We start from the raw sequence: 16953 nt of genomic DNA on the forward strand, positions 1-16953 counted from the left end.
TTTTAGAAAGCTCAATATACAAAAGAGGAGGACCACTTATTCCATAGATTTATTAAGAAATTACCAAGGCATTGTTACTGTTTTGCGTCTGCTCTTACAAACCCAAAAATAGAACACTCCAAAAATAACACATCGGCAGAACAGTGGAACCAGCATCATAGGGTAGTCACCACGGGACCCATGCACAATGAGATAAGCACAAGTAAAGTAATAAATGTAATGCACCATTTATTGTATGAAATTTGCTGGTGCATAATTGTCATTCCTACATGTTTTGCTTTGCTGATGTTGTTCTTGAACGTCCCCCTCAAAAAACACTCAAGTTCATATGCTCAAATGAAATATGTGTAAACATGTCATCCAAACAACTACAACACCCACCATGCACTGACAGAAGTGACCAGAAGTCACATCTCTGTACACAGAAATATATTTTTAAAAACAAATACCAAAAACGTTAATAATAGAAGTGTCAGAGTGGTAAAGTTTTTTAAAAATAGATACCCCCCATTTCTAAAATGCTAGGCGTAGTGAACACAGGAACCCAGTCACTATGGACATGAAGAACTACATTTCCCATGTAGCCCTCCTAGCTGTGGTGGACTACCGGCTGTGAGGCACCCACATGTGGCAAGAATTGAATTACCTTTTTCGCATGACAACCAGCAGTGTTCTAGCGATGCCGCCATGAGGATAGACGTCCTGAGCACGGTAGAAACCCAAAAAGCCAGTGCAATCATGCACTCTCTAGTTACAACGGCAGCAATGTGTTATCATTCTCCCCATATGTTTGTTTTGCTCGCACACAGAGGCCAAAATAAAAACGCCACAAACATAAGACAGCCGAGTGACTACTATGGTTCACTAAGAGGTAGGACAGTAAAAACCTCACCCTGCTTAAGAGTGCCATTACCCCTTGCCCCAACTAGTATTAAATATTGTGCACTTTATCATTATAAAGACTGCACCATGCCAAATACTTTCATTATACCAGAACTCTGTACCTTTGCAGTTATTAAGAAAAAAGAAAAGCTACCTTGCAAAACAGTAAGACACACTTGACCCCACGTATCTTTAGTTGCCACATTGGAACAAAGGCCACAAATTAATGATGTGCCCACATGTTCCTTTCTCAACTCTCTATAAGGCATTCGTCGGAGGCAGAGCAACCGACTCACCCATGATGGAACTTTGAACCTAACTTTCTCCAAGGGGGAGATAGATGTTGAGCCTCTGCCTCTACGACTCCATAACATACTGCATGTTAACTTTTAGGGCTACAAGTCCGAATACTGAGATGCACGTTAGAGGTTTTCCCATTTTCAAAATGTAACACACATTTCATGATTTTTGTCTCATTTTATATGTAGTATCCTCCACGTAAGCTCTGCAAAGCCCTAGGGAAGACCTTCACCAATTAATTATCAGGCCCATAAAGAAGGTCAAAATGGGTCGGCGTAACAAAGTCATGTTTAATGTTTTGATTAATTTATTATGCACGCAGAATAAGCTTGTAGCGCATTTATTGCCCTGTGAGAATATCTGACAAAACATTTTGAAATACAAGCAAAGTAGACTTGTAAGAGCAGGAACAAAACAGTAATGCTGCCTTGGCCCTTTCATAACAAATCTATTTTATGGGGGTTCTCCTCTTTTGTACATTGATTATTTACTGATCCCGCCCCCTTTTTCCTAAACAGGATCACACCGCATCACGTCAGACACAGTTTTAGAAAGTTGGCATTTTCCTGCCTTAAACTATTGGGTACCTGCAGCCTCCCTTGGATCACATGACTAGGTGTATTTGGCAGTTGTACTTTGTTTATTTCTCCCACCAAGCCATGCAATTGGGGGTTTAGGTGTGCCTAATGGACCATCAATTGGTAGGCTGGGGGTGGAGCTGGGCACAGCCCCAGTTGCAACAGCATACTCTATGCCCTGCCTTCACACAAAGGACTTGTCAACCTCTGTATTGTTCATGCAGCCAGCTTGTAGCCAGGGCAGGGGAGTCACAAAATGTTAAGCACTTCAAAGGGAATTCTCTGAATACTTCTCCTTCTCCTAAGGTGGTGCCATTTATAACAAGCATTTGCAATGCAATCGGTCTCGCCTTTGGGACCTTATATGTATTTAGCAATGCAGCACATTAGCCTGAGTGCTGACACAGCTACTGTTTTTTAAAATGGAGGGAAAGTAAGCCGCAAACTGCGTGACACGCCTGGTATGGGAACACATGGAGAGAAATATTGCCTTTCAGCTGGAAATGGTATAGTCCAAAGCTCTGTTTTTAATATAAAATCAGGGCCTTCGGTGGTCATATCACTGAAAATATAAGATTTGAAAAATATATTAATGTCTACTGGTGCTCGTGGAAGACAATTTCTATGGACTGGAATCTAGAGAATGCTAAAGTGATTCTGGTATTTTACTGACCTCGGCTTGCCATTTTCTATCAAGAAAGTTAAACCGAGGCAGTTGCCAGAAAAGAAAAGAAAATCCTTCAGCAGAAAGCAATTCTGGTATTTTACTGATCTCTACTGGTCGTTTCCTATCAAGACAGTTAAATAGAGGCAGTTGAACAAGCAGAAAGCAATATAAAGTATATACAAGAGGTATTGAAGGCTCAATCTTAAAAGGGGATATGTGGAAAACTCAGGAGTGTGTGTTGCTCTGCCAGAAGGCCTGCTACTCTGTTGCCCTACTGCCTCAGTGAAGGACTGGACCTGCATCTTGAACCCAGGACCATCAGAATGACTCCAAGGGCCAGTTGGCAGGCCTCCAGATCAGAAGCTTCTGGGAAAGAACAGGCTCTAGCTACCATGAACACAGCACCCCCAAGTGGAGCCAGGTCATTCAGGCAATTGGAAGTGGTCCTGAAGGTGCTCTGCCAGCCGAGCCCAGCCCAGCTATTGTTTCATGTGGGCAGAATTGAAGCAGAGTGAGGCATCTCCTCATAGCTCTGCTTCAGAACTGCAGCTGCACAATGCATCTCCCACTCAGGACTTTTCATCACAGCCCGCAGTCTCCATCGCAAGCCAGTCCACAATGAGATCCTGGACAGCAAAGCAGGACTCAGTATCGCAAGAACCTCATCTTCTTTGGAACTGCTGGTACGCAATGCATCTTTGGCGCAGGACTTACATCGCAAGCCCCTCGCTGACCGCATCCTTGACGATGACACAGGATCTTGCATTGAGGGGACACAGCTCTTCAGAACTACTGCTGCATGACACATCCACGCTGTGATAGCTCGCAACACTGCACAGCCAGGATTTAAGGTACTTTTTTTCAACTGACCTAACTAGGTCACTGTATATGGCCCGTGCTGTATCGTGGTCGGCCTCAACTTGTGATTTTGTCACAGTCCTGCGTGACAGTTGGCACTTGCCACTTCTAGGCACTAGTTTCACCTAAATTGTTTAAATTACATATCAACGGTTCTATGGATTGAATTTTGTTTTGTTGTCAAATAAATTATTACATTTTGGTCTATTTTTCTAAAATGGTTGTGGGATTTTTCTTGTGTCGTGTTTTCACTTTATTGCTGTTTGTGTGCTGTATAAATACTTTGCACATTGCCTCTAAATTAAGCCTTACTGATTTTGTGCCAGGCTACCACAGGAATGAGCACAGGTTCCTTTTGTGGTTCACCCTTACAGGGAATGTGGCTCTTGTTTGAACAGAGGTCATCCCCCCTCTTTAACCAACAGCACAATTTCTCACAGCTGCCTTTTCCATTACCTAATGTCAATAATGTAACTGATATTTGATTAGATCTCATTACCTTTTTCTGCCTATTTGTATACCACTTATGTATTCATTAACTGTAGGCAAGTCTGTAATTTGGTGAGTTAAATGTCCCACTGGAGTATTTTATTTGTGTTTTCCTAGGCACAGAAGAATGGATCCCTAGCCATGTTTCAGTGGGATACATTTATTATGGACTCTGTATCCTTAGGAAGGTCGTCCAGACATTGGTCATGGCCTGACTCCACTATTAGCAGCAAAGAAGCGGGGCTTGCTGCATGCAGAGTTAAATTAAGTATCTCCAGGGTAACATTATTTTAGTGAATTTGTTCTGGGCATGTGTTCTTTAGTAACTCAGTTCTAATAGATTTATTTGAATCATTGTATTCTGTTTCCAACTTAATATTACATTACTGCGGTGTAAGTAAATAAGAAAATGTTAATGCATAATACTTGTCTTCATGATAAAATCAGGAGTTTAAAACCACATTCATTAATGCTAGCCAGGTGACGGGCATTGGGTGGGGTGGGGGGGGGGGGCTCAGCAATGTGAACTCGTTGTTAAGGAGGTATTAATGAAACTTGATCCATCAGGAAAAAACACATCCAAACAAGGAAAAGCAGAACATTACACATATTCATAAAATGAAGGTGATGAAGCTAAACATTAATAAGGTAGTATGCATTCATATATTGAATTAACTTAAACCAGCACATAAATCTAAACTAGGGCAATGTTGAAGAGATTGAATGGAGGCTGCTTCCTTCTATTGGCAGTTAAACACGAGCTCTCCAAGCTTACCTTATGGCCTGAGCTCAGTGTGCAGTGATAACAATGTAATACACATATATTAGCAATTACAATGATTCCACAGTGTGATGCTGCTGCCAAACCCAACCTCGACTGCCTACAGGCATGCTTTCATTTCCTTGATTGATGATATTCAAGGCTTGGATCTGTTAAGGGGTGAAGTATGACTTGGAAGAATAATAGGAGATGTGTTGCGATCTCTCCAACTTACCAGATATCTCTTGATAGGAACTTCATATTAATGGCAGTTTTTTCTAATTAGAAATGACCCCTCAGAATAGGTAGGTATTTTGGATTGAACATGACCATTAAAATGCACTACATTTACCTCAGGAAACACAATTCTAAGACACAATCGCCATTACTATATCCAGAAGACAATTCTTGATCTGTAAATCACTTCCACCACTTTTACATTAGCCCATTGACCAGGAATATGTAAATAGTGCTGTACCTGAGGCTAGTGTGTCACAATGGCACTCATTTCTGGTCATAATTTATTTCTTCTCAGACGATATTCTTAGTTAGAGTTTTTTGAGATCTTCATATAGCAGTTTATCATTCTATGCAGAGGAACAGTCACCTTCAGGATTTAACAATTTGTATAAGTGTTGGGATGGGAAGGCCCCCTACATGGTAAATGGGCTCATGCCCATGCCCTGAGTGACCCAACTGCATTTGATAGCTGGTAATCCAACTTTGTGTGGCATGCTGAGGCCTAGACCTTTCCTTGGGCTTTGAGGTCCAGAGCCTGTCTCTAAGATATTGAGGGGTCCACCAAGCTTGCCCGCCAGCTGACATAAGACTACGGTCAATACATCTCTCCTGTTGACATTAAGACATGGTGTCAGCATACTATGTATATAATTCTAGCACTGAGCATATTTTCTTCCATGATTTAGAAGGAGTATGGTGCCTACAGACCCCACTCAATAAAGATCCACAAGACTGAGACACCTAGACCCTCGTGCTGAAATCTATTGTCAAGTGTGTGTAGCAGGGTTCTATTTAGAGATGAGTGAAAGATTTTTGAAACCAACAGGATCACTTTTGGATTGCCTCTGGTTTCACATAACACAAGATGGAGGCTGTAGTACTGCGTCCCAGAGAGTGGAAATGTATTGCTTGCATCCTTGAGCTGACAGGTTTAATACTAGACAATGGAGTCTGGGAGCATGAGGCAAGGCTGCCTTTAGAAATTCTATTGTGATATTCTTGCAGCAAAGGATTCCTGAGCACTGACAATTGAAGAAATGGTGGTTGAGTCAGCAGATTTCATTTTCAGAGGGAGGGAAGCTTCTCAGAAGCCCAGCCTCTTCTGTCCCTCCATGAAGCCACTTCAGGAAGGCTAATGACAGCCAAGTGCCATGGATCTCACACATCATTGCAGTCATGATTTGTGTACTCCTGCCTGAATCCAATCATTGCAGTCATGATTTGTGTACTCCTTCCTGAATCCAGCATCATCACTACCCTTTGTGAGGACCATAAAATGTAACAAATATGGTGTCTGCACTGCAGAGAGAACAAAACATCTGAAAACAAAAACACCAAAACCAGTTCCTGGACATTGACAATGGGATCAATATCCCCTGTCTGGGAAGTGTGTATAAAAGCTGTACTGAAACTACCCCGCTGAATACTCAAAGAACTGCTAAGACCCAGGGCTGGTGTCTGATGGTCAACCACACTCCCAGAAATGAAGGACATCGCCTGAAGTCTGTGCATCTAGAAAAGCTGTTGGTCTACCTGTGAGCTGGGAGCCTTTCTGACCTGGTGAGAATGGGGAGAAGTTTGTCTGATCCATCAGGAGCTGGAGGTACAAGTAAGTAGAAGCCCAGTTGTTGGGCTAGGAAGAGAGGCAGCTCCGCAGAGTGGGTTGTTTGGTAAAAGTAACAGGAGAAAACCTGAGTTTGCCCAAAGGTCTCTTTGCCTATCCAAGTGTTTCTATGCTTAAGAATGTGATCTAAACTAGCCTACGACCCCCATGATACAGCAACGACCAGCTGAGAAGGCACACCCTAGGGGCATGAAATATGGGCCAGAAGATGGACGTCAACTTGGCGACCATGCAGAAAAGAGGTGGGAGTGAGGGAGCAATGTGGAGAAACAAAATGTTGTATACCCTTTGCAAAATCACACTTTCATAACCATAACTTGAACTAATTGAGTGATGTGTGTAATTAACCAACTTAGAATAAGAAATGCACCTACACAAATACACGTGGGAACTAATTTTGCTTATGTTGCAATCATAATTACCTACTTATGTGATTTTGTCATGTCCTAAACTAATACGTAGCTTTGAAATAATGAAATGTGGCATAAATATGCTTTTTGTTTACGTATTTTGGGGCAAAACGTGAAAACAGATGAGCATATTACGCCTGAATGTTGCTTATTCGACAGGTAACTACTAATAAGGAAAACCTTGGCAAGGGGGAAGGTAAACAGAAGGGTTACATTTCTAAAATTAACGTTCGTTTGTGTTTGTTTCTATGATAGTTCCCATTCTGGCCTGTGAGGCCTAGTGAAAATATGGCTGACTTATTAAACTGCGAATAGAACATGAACTGAGCATGCGCAAGCCCAAGTCCGAGTTAGAATGCAAGCTGCTTGTGCCTGGAGTGAATGCAGTTTAAGGACGATGTGGCCTGGAAGTCTAGATGGCTGCCAAAAAGGATGAGCACAATGGTTCTGAACGTGAGAAGATCTCGTGAAGTTGCTAGTTGAGAACAGGTCTAGGCCGGACATTGCCCAAAACAAAAAGCCTTTTAAAAATCTAGCTGACGGAAGAGAATTGAATATTATAATAATGAGGTTATGCTCATCCACCCCAAATTGTCCAATCAGAACTCAAATTTATCCTGGAAGTTACTCTTTTAGATAGATAGAGCTAGTGAAAAAGGTATAAAAAGTGCTGGTTTTAGTGAGGATAAAACTCCTTTTCGATTTCCTCCCGAGATGCTGTCCGTATGCTGATTTTTCCTGAGATGTAAGACTTTGAATAATTTTTCTATTTTCTTTTGAATGAGGTCTGAACTTTAGATGAGGTTATTAGTCAGTGAAGTTAGGAGAAAGGATGAATTTTGGGAACTATCTGTCTTTTGCTAATACTTGCATTTCTGAAATCTAAATAAAATGTCTATGTCTGAATTTTCTAAAAAAATAAAGGAAATGAACTGTTTTTAAATAAAATCCTTATTTTCCTTTCAATGTCGTTTTTTAATAAATAAATAAATAAATAAATAAATAAAGTGAATAAACTTTTAGACATGTTAAATTTGCTTTTAATAAAAATTAGATAAATGGAGAATTAAGCTGGTCTTGAGTTTTCCTACGCCTAATTTTTATTAGCCGATTCATCGACCACTGTGGTGGCGTGTCTAAATAAATGTTTTGTTAATGAAAACCATTGTAAACCTCGTTTAAACTGCAGGTGTGAATAGTAAAAATATTCAGTTATAGTTTAGACACTCCACTATGATACAGCAGCTCTCCTCTGAAGCTCACCGATCCATGAAGTAGGGTGTAAGTGTTTTCTGAGTGACTCGCAGTGTCATGGACCCCACTGTCGAGTATATGTATAGATTTTGTGCTTCAGGGAAAGGTGTCATACTTTTAGAAATTATTTCCAGAGTAGCGCTGCATCAGGAGCATTCACAAGTGCATCTGCTCCAACTATGCTGCGGTGACCCATATACTCACACTCAAGCCTAACCAGCACTGGATATTGCAGGTAAGACCATCGCTTAAACTGAACATTGACTGAGAACTTTGCTAGAAGTTTATAGGGAGATGTGCTTTCACAATAACCCTGTTTAAAGAGAACTGTCAAATAAAGGAAATACAGCCTGACTTACAGACCAAATAAACCAGGGAACCTGATCATCTGCACTCATAGTGAGCCTGCACATGCACTTTATTCTAGTCTATTGGTTTATATGTAGATAACAACCATAGCACCCACATAATATTGTGGTGATTAGCATCTCTTATGTCTAGTACCTTGTTTTGGTGTGGTTAAATTACTTTACATTTTATTGAAAGCTAAGCAGTGGACTGAACAAAGAATTGTTGAGCCAGTTGTTTGGCTATTTGAGTCTATATCCCCTCGACTACCTCTCTGAGAAGTCTTTGACTGCTCATCCTTGCTAATCTAAGAGTCATGTGCAGAAAGCGTGTATTTCATCAGGCTTACAAACCCATAGTAGGACGGACACTAGAGTCAAATGACCTCAACCACCACCTTTGTGGCCAAGGAGCCCCTGCATGCCCTGTAGCCACCCATACATGATCAGACAATGAGTTTAATTTGTAGTACTGTTTCTTGGTATTTAAGGTTTTCCAGATTGGTTATGCTGTATTTTATTATTAGATTATCCCTCACAATGTATTGTGCGTAGCTGTTTATGATTTCATATTCTGGAACTAGATGGGACTTTCACTGTAAGCAACATCACGCTCAAAACATTTGAATTTCCAGTTCGTTTTTTCCCATCAGTTTATCTATAAGCTGGTTTGCACATTTCTCTTTGCCACTCATGGTGGATTTTCGCTATATTTAATTTTGATTTAAACATGGTCTATTTGATTTTTGTTTCAATCTGAATTTTCTTACTGTTAAGTGTTTGGTTCCATTCACCTTATGGCAGGAAATATTAGGAGGTATGTACAGCACGAATCTCCAAAAAACCTCATTAGATATTTCCTTTAAGTTCTAGCCCTGCTGGTAGCAGCTAATGTTGGTGGTTTATGGTCACTGGAGTACACACATGCCCTTTGGAATTTCGACTGAATTCATCAACTTCTAGTATGTTCTGTAGGATGAAAAGAACTGCTAAAAACAATTTTCGTCACTGCTAATGTAAACTAATATACATTTTAACTTGTGATCAATAGAAGAGATGCTCATGACTTGAAGCTAACACACCGAGGAATGGGGTGAAAGGTCAATAGGAACATCAGAAGTGTTCTCTAAAGGTTCCATACGTTTGGATATCTGGAAGAGTTGTGGTAGTGTCAGTAACATAACGTGAATCATGTTGCGCACACCTAAACTTATATGAAAATGAGAACCTTCATAAAAAATGTTATGAATGTTCTCATTTTCATGTATGTTTAGGTGTTCGCAACACGATTCACGTTATTACAATCATTGCACTTCCCAGTTCCAGCACCCCTCCGCCTAATATGTCTTTTGAAGCTATATCCAACATCATAGACAATAGAGCAGACATAAGAACTTACACAACAGCACAAGCTAGTGACATCTATGCATTTATACATGAAGCTACAGCATTCAACATACAAGGAGGTTCTATAACACAACAACTCAAACAATTAGAATTCATTTCCAGAAGGGGTTTGAGACAACAACTTCATGCCTCCACACATTCAATATCACAAGGTACAAAGAATCCCACACGGTCTGAGACTACCAATAAAACCACTGCTGTACAGGTTTCAAGTCAATAAGCTATTCATGGAAAAATGGCAAGCCAATATGAACAAATGTTCATTGGACTTAATCTTGTCGCTAATATAAGAACTTTCACCGACAATTCGAGAACTAGAGGAGGAAGCAAAGATGATTACATCTGACTTAACATCTAGATGTGAAGCAGAATATTTGAAAAAAACATTGGATGATCTGAACACGAAACTGGAAAGCAAACTCAGAATATATAGACACGATACAATTGATTATAAGCTTAATGAAGTGTACACTTGGGCTGAGGTTTATGCCCGCAGAAGAAATACTCAGAAGCCAGTCACATCTTCACAGGAAAGCATAGTTTCTGATCAGGAGATGGAGACCAATAGAACACCATTGAGCGCAAGTCAACAGCCAAAGGCAACATCCCAACAACTTGTCATTGCCCCCAGTGTGAGCAGTCAAGCCATGTCTTCCTCTTCTGCTTCTTTTTTAGTGAGCGGACAAGCGTCGGGACATCCACCGGACCACTGTGTCTCAAAAAAGCACGTAGAGGGCAAAGAAAAAGAACAGGATGTTTGGAACTTATGGAGCATAACCAAGACTTAATTATCAATCTTTTATGTGCAACACTGACAGTGCAACAGAGGAAAGTACTTAATAAAGGAACGTCTTTTGTCCCTAAGTATGACACCAACACTTTGGAACTTGAGATAGCAGTTTTTTTATATTCATGAGGAAGTTACGATTACGACATTTCTTCACAAACATTGTTTCCATGTCTCAAGATTCAGAGAGTCTCCTCAATTCATCTACACAAGATTATATCCCGTAGAAGGATTTCAAACCTCGCAGTACTTTCACTGCTCCGATATCCCATAAAATGCTGGATACTTTCGTGACCATGATTAAAAAGGACTTTGCAACACTCAATTTACAAACTAAAACCAGGAGTAACCTGTCTATCCATGAAAAACTAATATTCAGACAACTTGCCAATAATCAACAGCTAACCTTTCGATTAGCGGATAAAGGTGGAGCCTTTGTTTGTCTTGGACACAATCTTTTATGAAATGAAGGTGGCTGCACATCTCCAGGATACATCTAAATACGTACAACTTGAACATGATCCTACCAAAGAGATCAAGGAAACTTTAACGAAGATACTGGACAAAGCCACAGTGATGAACTGGATTGCATACAACACACGCAGTTTTATGACGGTGCAACATCCTAGGCTTCCTCGGCTGTATATGCTGTCAAAAGTTCATAAAAATCTCTAAAATCCTCCATTCAGACCGATTGTTTCAGGCTGTGATTCAGTTTTCAAACCTCTTGGTCAGTACATTGATTATTTTCTTCAATCCTTTGTACAGAATTTGAGATCTTTTATAAAGGACACCACACATTTGTTACAGCTTCTGACCAATGTGGACACTACCTCAAATGAGCAGTGGCTTTTATGTTCTATTGACGTGGCATCTTTATACACGTCAATACCGTTGCAGGAAGGGATTGAAGCTTGTGAATGGGCATTGCTGCAATTACCAACAATAGAAGCAAATACAATGTTCATCTTGGAGATTTTACAATGTTGCTTACAACACAGTTATCTCACATGGAGAGATTAATTCTATTTGCAAGTTAGCAGAACCTCCATGGGTTTTCCGGGTGCACCATCTTAAGTTAACATCTTCATGTCGAAGTTTGAACACAATCACCTTTTCAGAGACCCAGAATGGAATTCCAATTTGCTGTTGTACGGTCATTTAATTGATGACATCTTCTTAATTTGAAGTAACACTTGAACGGCATCAGAGCTAAAGGTTCAGGAGCTAATTCAGAAACATGCACAGATTCAGTTCACACACAACATCAGTACTGCGAGTTTATCATTTCTGGTTTTGTTGATCACGAAATCCAATGCAAACTTACAGACCACGATCTTTAAGAAGGAAACAGAGAGGAATACTTTGCCATTATTCCCAAGTTTTCACTCTCCTAGACTCATTCAAAATGTACCATATTCTCAAATGTTGAGGATTAAAAGAAAAGCGTCAACACATGAAGCTGTACAAACAGCTATAGAGATCCAAAAACAAAACTTTAAGCAAAGGGGTTATCTCCTTCCCATACTAACTGAAGATGAGACAAGAATTTCCTTGTCTCAGAGACATGATTTGCTTACATCCAAAATCAAAACACCACAGAACCGGATGGTATTTGTGTTTAAATACTACACAAAATCCGCAGCAATAAAAAGAATCATCACGAAACGATGGGAACTATTGCAGCATGAGCCTGATTTCCACAACTTGTTCACTGACCAGCCTCTATTCGTGTGTACAAGATGTCGCAATATCAAAGAAATGTTTAAACACAGCCTAAATGTACACACAGCACTGTAGGACCAGGCACGCGAAAATGTCACAACTGTTTCCACTGCAACAATGTTATTCAGGGGAACCCTGTCACCCACCCATAGACAGGGAAACCCACCAAATTAAGACTTTCAGGCGACTGTAACTCAACATTTCTGATTTATTGTCTGAAATGCCCTCGTGGCCTAATAAACCTATGCAAAACTGTATGCAAAAACAAGATTAGAATAACCGAACCCAAGAGTATGATTCTCAATGGGAATACTAAATCTAATCTTGTGGCAAATTGGTTGGAACTCAAACACAATATAGCTGAGGTTTTTAATGTTGGAGCATTTTTCCAGGTGCTAGCAGCACCTGGAAAAATGCTCGAGAAAATAATACAGCGCCAGCTGAGTAAATTTATTGAAGACAATAAAATACTGCATGAGACACAATCTGGCTTACGACCTGGTCTCAGCACAGAGACAGCATTAATTGAGGTGGCAGAGTCAGTAAGGTGGTCGATGGATTCGGGAAGCTCAGCGATGCTGGTTCTCCTGGATCTGTCGGCCGCCTTCGACACGGTTGATCATGCTAGACTCCTGATGCGACTGGAGGAGATAGGCATCCGTGACCAGGCACTGGGATGGATAAACTCTTATTTGTCCCAGAGAACACAGAAGGTGGCGCTGGGATCTGTATCTTCAACACCTAAAGTTCTCAGTTGTGGCGTCCCCCAAGGGTCGGCACTCAGCCCCCTCTTGTTCAACATCTACCTCGCCCCTCTCTTTACGCTGATTGCCAATTGGGGTGTTAAGGCAATTTCATATGCCGACGACACCCAATTGGTATTTCCGTACTCAGAGGTGTCGGAGGAGTCCTTCGCGAGTTTCAAGGGTTGCCTCCAAGATGTGGCCTGTAGGATGAATACGAATACATTAAAACTTAATGCCAATAAAACGGAAGTGATCTTTTTTGGGAAAGGCCTCCCTCCACCCTCAGAGCTTTGGTGGCCAGCGGAAATGGGACAAGCCCCGTCACCCAGCCTAACAGCAAAAAATCTAGGTGTGCGGTGGGATAACAGTCTGTCTTTTACCTCGCACATCCAACAAGTAGTCGGCTGCTGCTTGAGCAAACTGAGGAATCTTCGCAAGATTCTGAGACTGCTACCAGTGAGCTGCCGTAAAACAGTAATCCATTCCACAGTGACATCTAGGCTGGATTACGCCAATGGCCTCTATCTGGGCTTACCAAAATACCTAATTCATAAACTTCAGTTGGTCCAAAATGCGGCTGCGAGACTGTTAATGAGGATTCCTTTCAAGCACTCAGTCTCTCCGTATCTTCGATCACTTCACTGGCTACCAGTTGCCAGCAGAATTAAATTCAAGGCACTTACGCTGGCCTTCAGATCTCTCTTTGGCTCCTGCCCTAAATACTTGAAAGCTCGGCTCCCGAGATATTCCCAGGCCCGTGCGTTACGCTCCAACCGCCGCATCCAGCTTGCTGCCCCTCAAGTGAAAAGGGCTCGACTGGGGGGGACGTACCTTTTCGGCTAATGTTGTGACACTGTGGAACACATTGTCCCCAGCGATTCAGCAAAGCCCCCTCTGAAATCTGCTTCAAGCGGCTACTAAAAACATGGCTCTTCACCCAACCACACTAGGCATCCTCACTTAAGTCCTCTTGGTCAACTGTGCTCTTTCAGCGCCGGGACACCTCCTTGTGAGGTAGCTGTTCGCGCTTTACAAAATGCAGTATTATTATTATTATTATTATATAACACACTAGCGCACACAAAGACAACTCTAAACTCTTATCCCAATGCGAGATTTGGTGGATAAAATAATTTAATACTATAATACCTCACGGGTTAACTGATAAAATGGAGATGATCGGCTTTTTCTAAACCTCGTGTTCTGTTGTGACAATTACAGTGCTTGACTTCGAGGTTATACATGTCAATTCATTTTGCAACATGATCATTTACAATGTTTCACCTCTAAACTACGTGTCCTGTTTATATAATCCGTGTTATGCAGTAATTCAAACTTTTTTGTATTTTTTTTCCACAACTGGCAGACATAGAAACAATTTTATGGTGTTTATCAGAGTGACATGGGTACTTTGGTGAACAGCTATGTGTTGTTGAATTGTCTTTCAGTATCTCCTTCGGTCAAGCGCTGGTACTCTGGCTGTCCTTAATTTTCTTTATTGCAACTTCTACTAATACGCGGTAATCTAATGAGTAATCTGCATTTTTTGCTGGCGCAGCATTCCACTAAAATGCACAAAGGTGGTGGGAGTGCTATTCATCTTTTGGTCACACTCATTCAACATGGCGACCACAAGTATGTTTCTTGGTGCCTTCAAGCGATTGTTTACTTGTTCACCTGACTCTATGACCTTTGCCTTCTGCCTAACTACACGATGGTGCCTCCAATGCGGGGGAGTTCACCGTAGAGTGCTTGTCGTCAGCTACAACTTTCTAAACATATTCCAATAAGAGTTGGTATACATGATGCTGGTGCATTCAGTCACAAAATATCAATGTCCCTAGAGGAATCATTTAACATCATTTGTCATTTTCGATAACGTCACAGCAGTGAACATCATTCCACTAATACAGGGAATTTCTTGATAAACACCCAATTATTTAAAGAATTGTTTTAATCAAGTTTTCTTAACTCGTTCGATGCTGATGATGGAACTGCTCCGTCATCAGCTGCGGTGGCGCTGTGCTGATGACGGAGCGGTTCCGTCATGGCCCGGCCTCCGCGCCTGCGCGGATTCCACGCCTGCGCTGGGTGTTCTATTGAGTGGGCGGGGCCATGACGGAACCGCTCCGTCATGAGCACAGCCCAACCACGGTTGATGACGGAGCAGTTCCGTCACCAGCATGCGCCCGCCCCGCCCCATTAGCGCTGCGGCGGAATAGCCGCTGCAGCGATGTGGTTAAACAAATCAAGTCCGGCAACATACAAACTACTGAAATATCTGTTCATTCAACAGTAGTATTCAAACACCTTTTGCTTTATATACAAATGGCAAACAAAACACCATATATTATAATTAAACAGAACATTTCATCTCATTTTCATTCTGTCTATTAGACATACAAATGTAAGCAAAACGGTACAAATGTGTCGACATTTCGGTCTCTTGGTGGTCTAGAAGATCTTTGAGGCCATCATCAGGACGGTATAGTTGCACACCCAATTTCAAAAAAAGCAAAGGACACTTCTTCTCACTTCTCACTTAAAGACTGATTATTTACGGTGTACGATCAAAACATACAGGTACTTGTTAGGAGAACCAGCGTGGCTTAGTTCAATTCACCCGACTCTGATTAAAACAATTCTTTATATAATTGGATGTTTATCAAGAAATTCCCTGTATTAGTGGAATGATGTTCACTGCTGTGACGTTATCGAAAATGACAAATGATGTTAAATGATTCCTCTGGGGACATGGATATATTGTGATTGATTATACCCAGTCCCAAGGGGATTATTGGGTTGCCCTATTATGCATACATTTTTTTTTAAAGTTGGTGCATTCATTGGCGTGTCTTCATTTCGGGTCCGTTAGTGGATGGTGGTTGTTCTTGGCTTCGGAGCACTTCGACAAATCGTTAGGTTACAGTGTGGGCATAACCTATGTGAAATTCTTCCAGCTGTGAGAAGGTGTTGGAATACTTATACAGAGTATGTTTTGTTCCCATAGTGTGGCCAGTTGTCAGAGACATCGCATAGAGATTCGATTTGTCATTGCCTGAACACTGATTGGCTTGAGGTATCGTGACTTTGCCATTAGGATTCTGTGATACATTTAGGGCATGATATTGAAGAGGTGAATCACACACTTGTTGCTTGTTGTTTTTCTAAGAGTTTGTGTGTGGATATGCACTTGTGTTAACACTCCAGTTGCTCAACAGCAGTGGTGCCAGTATCTTTCTTAGATTTAGTGTCAATGAACCTGCTTGAGGTATCATAATTTTATCATCAACACATTGAGAATGAATTAAGAGCATTGATTGAAGTGGCCACTCACACACCTTTCGTCTTTCGCTTGTTGCAGATTAAGTTTGTGTGTATGCATTAACAAGAGCGTTCTTTCTTATCGTCAGTAGTGAGTTACTTTTGACATTCAGTGAGTGTTTGCATACAGTTTCACACTTCACAGTGTTTGATGTAGAGACCTAGATCCACTAATTTATGTGCACTGATTCATAATTTGCATGTTTTTATCAGTACATTCAGAGAACCTCGTACTAGGTTGTTTCAGCACCTACTAACTTTAGTTCATTCTTAAGGATATTCAGCATGATTTTTTACAGGTAAACCTGCATCTCATTTTGTGCCTTTTTGTTGGATTAACATCACAGAATAGAGGTGTTCCTCCTCGTATTTCCTAGAACGTATTCTGACATCTAGTTTTGTTTTTTTGTATTCATAGAGACCCCTAAAGAAGGGACATCCATCCCGAAATGCATTGGGCATCTACATCATCAGAAGGTTCATGAAATTGGTGTTTTCAAGAATACTACAATAAAACTTTTGTTCATCATCCTTTGAGAGAAATTGGATGTTGTT

The 16953-nt window shown here is 41.0% G+C and overlaps 1 protein-coding gene across 1 annotated transcript in view; it reads right to left on the reverse strand.

Annotated features, from left to right (window-relative positions):
- TENM2 (teneurin transmembrane protein 2) overlaps window positions 1-16953 on the reverse strand; it is a 1287822-nt gene that overhangs the window by 325451 nt on the left and 945418 nt on the right. The window lies entirely within an intron of this gene.

Source organism: Lissotriton helveticus, chromosome 7 (genome assembly GCF_964261635.1).
Source record: "Lissotriton helveticus chromosome 7, aLisHel1.1, whole genome shotgun sequence".
Taxonomy (NCBI): domain Eukaryota; kingdom Metazoa; phylum Chordata; class Amphibia; order Caudata; family Salamandridae; genus Lissotriton; species Lissotriton helveticus.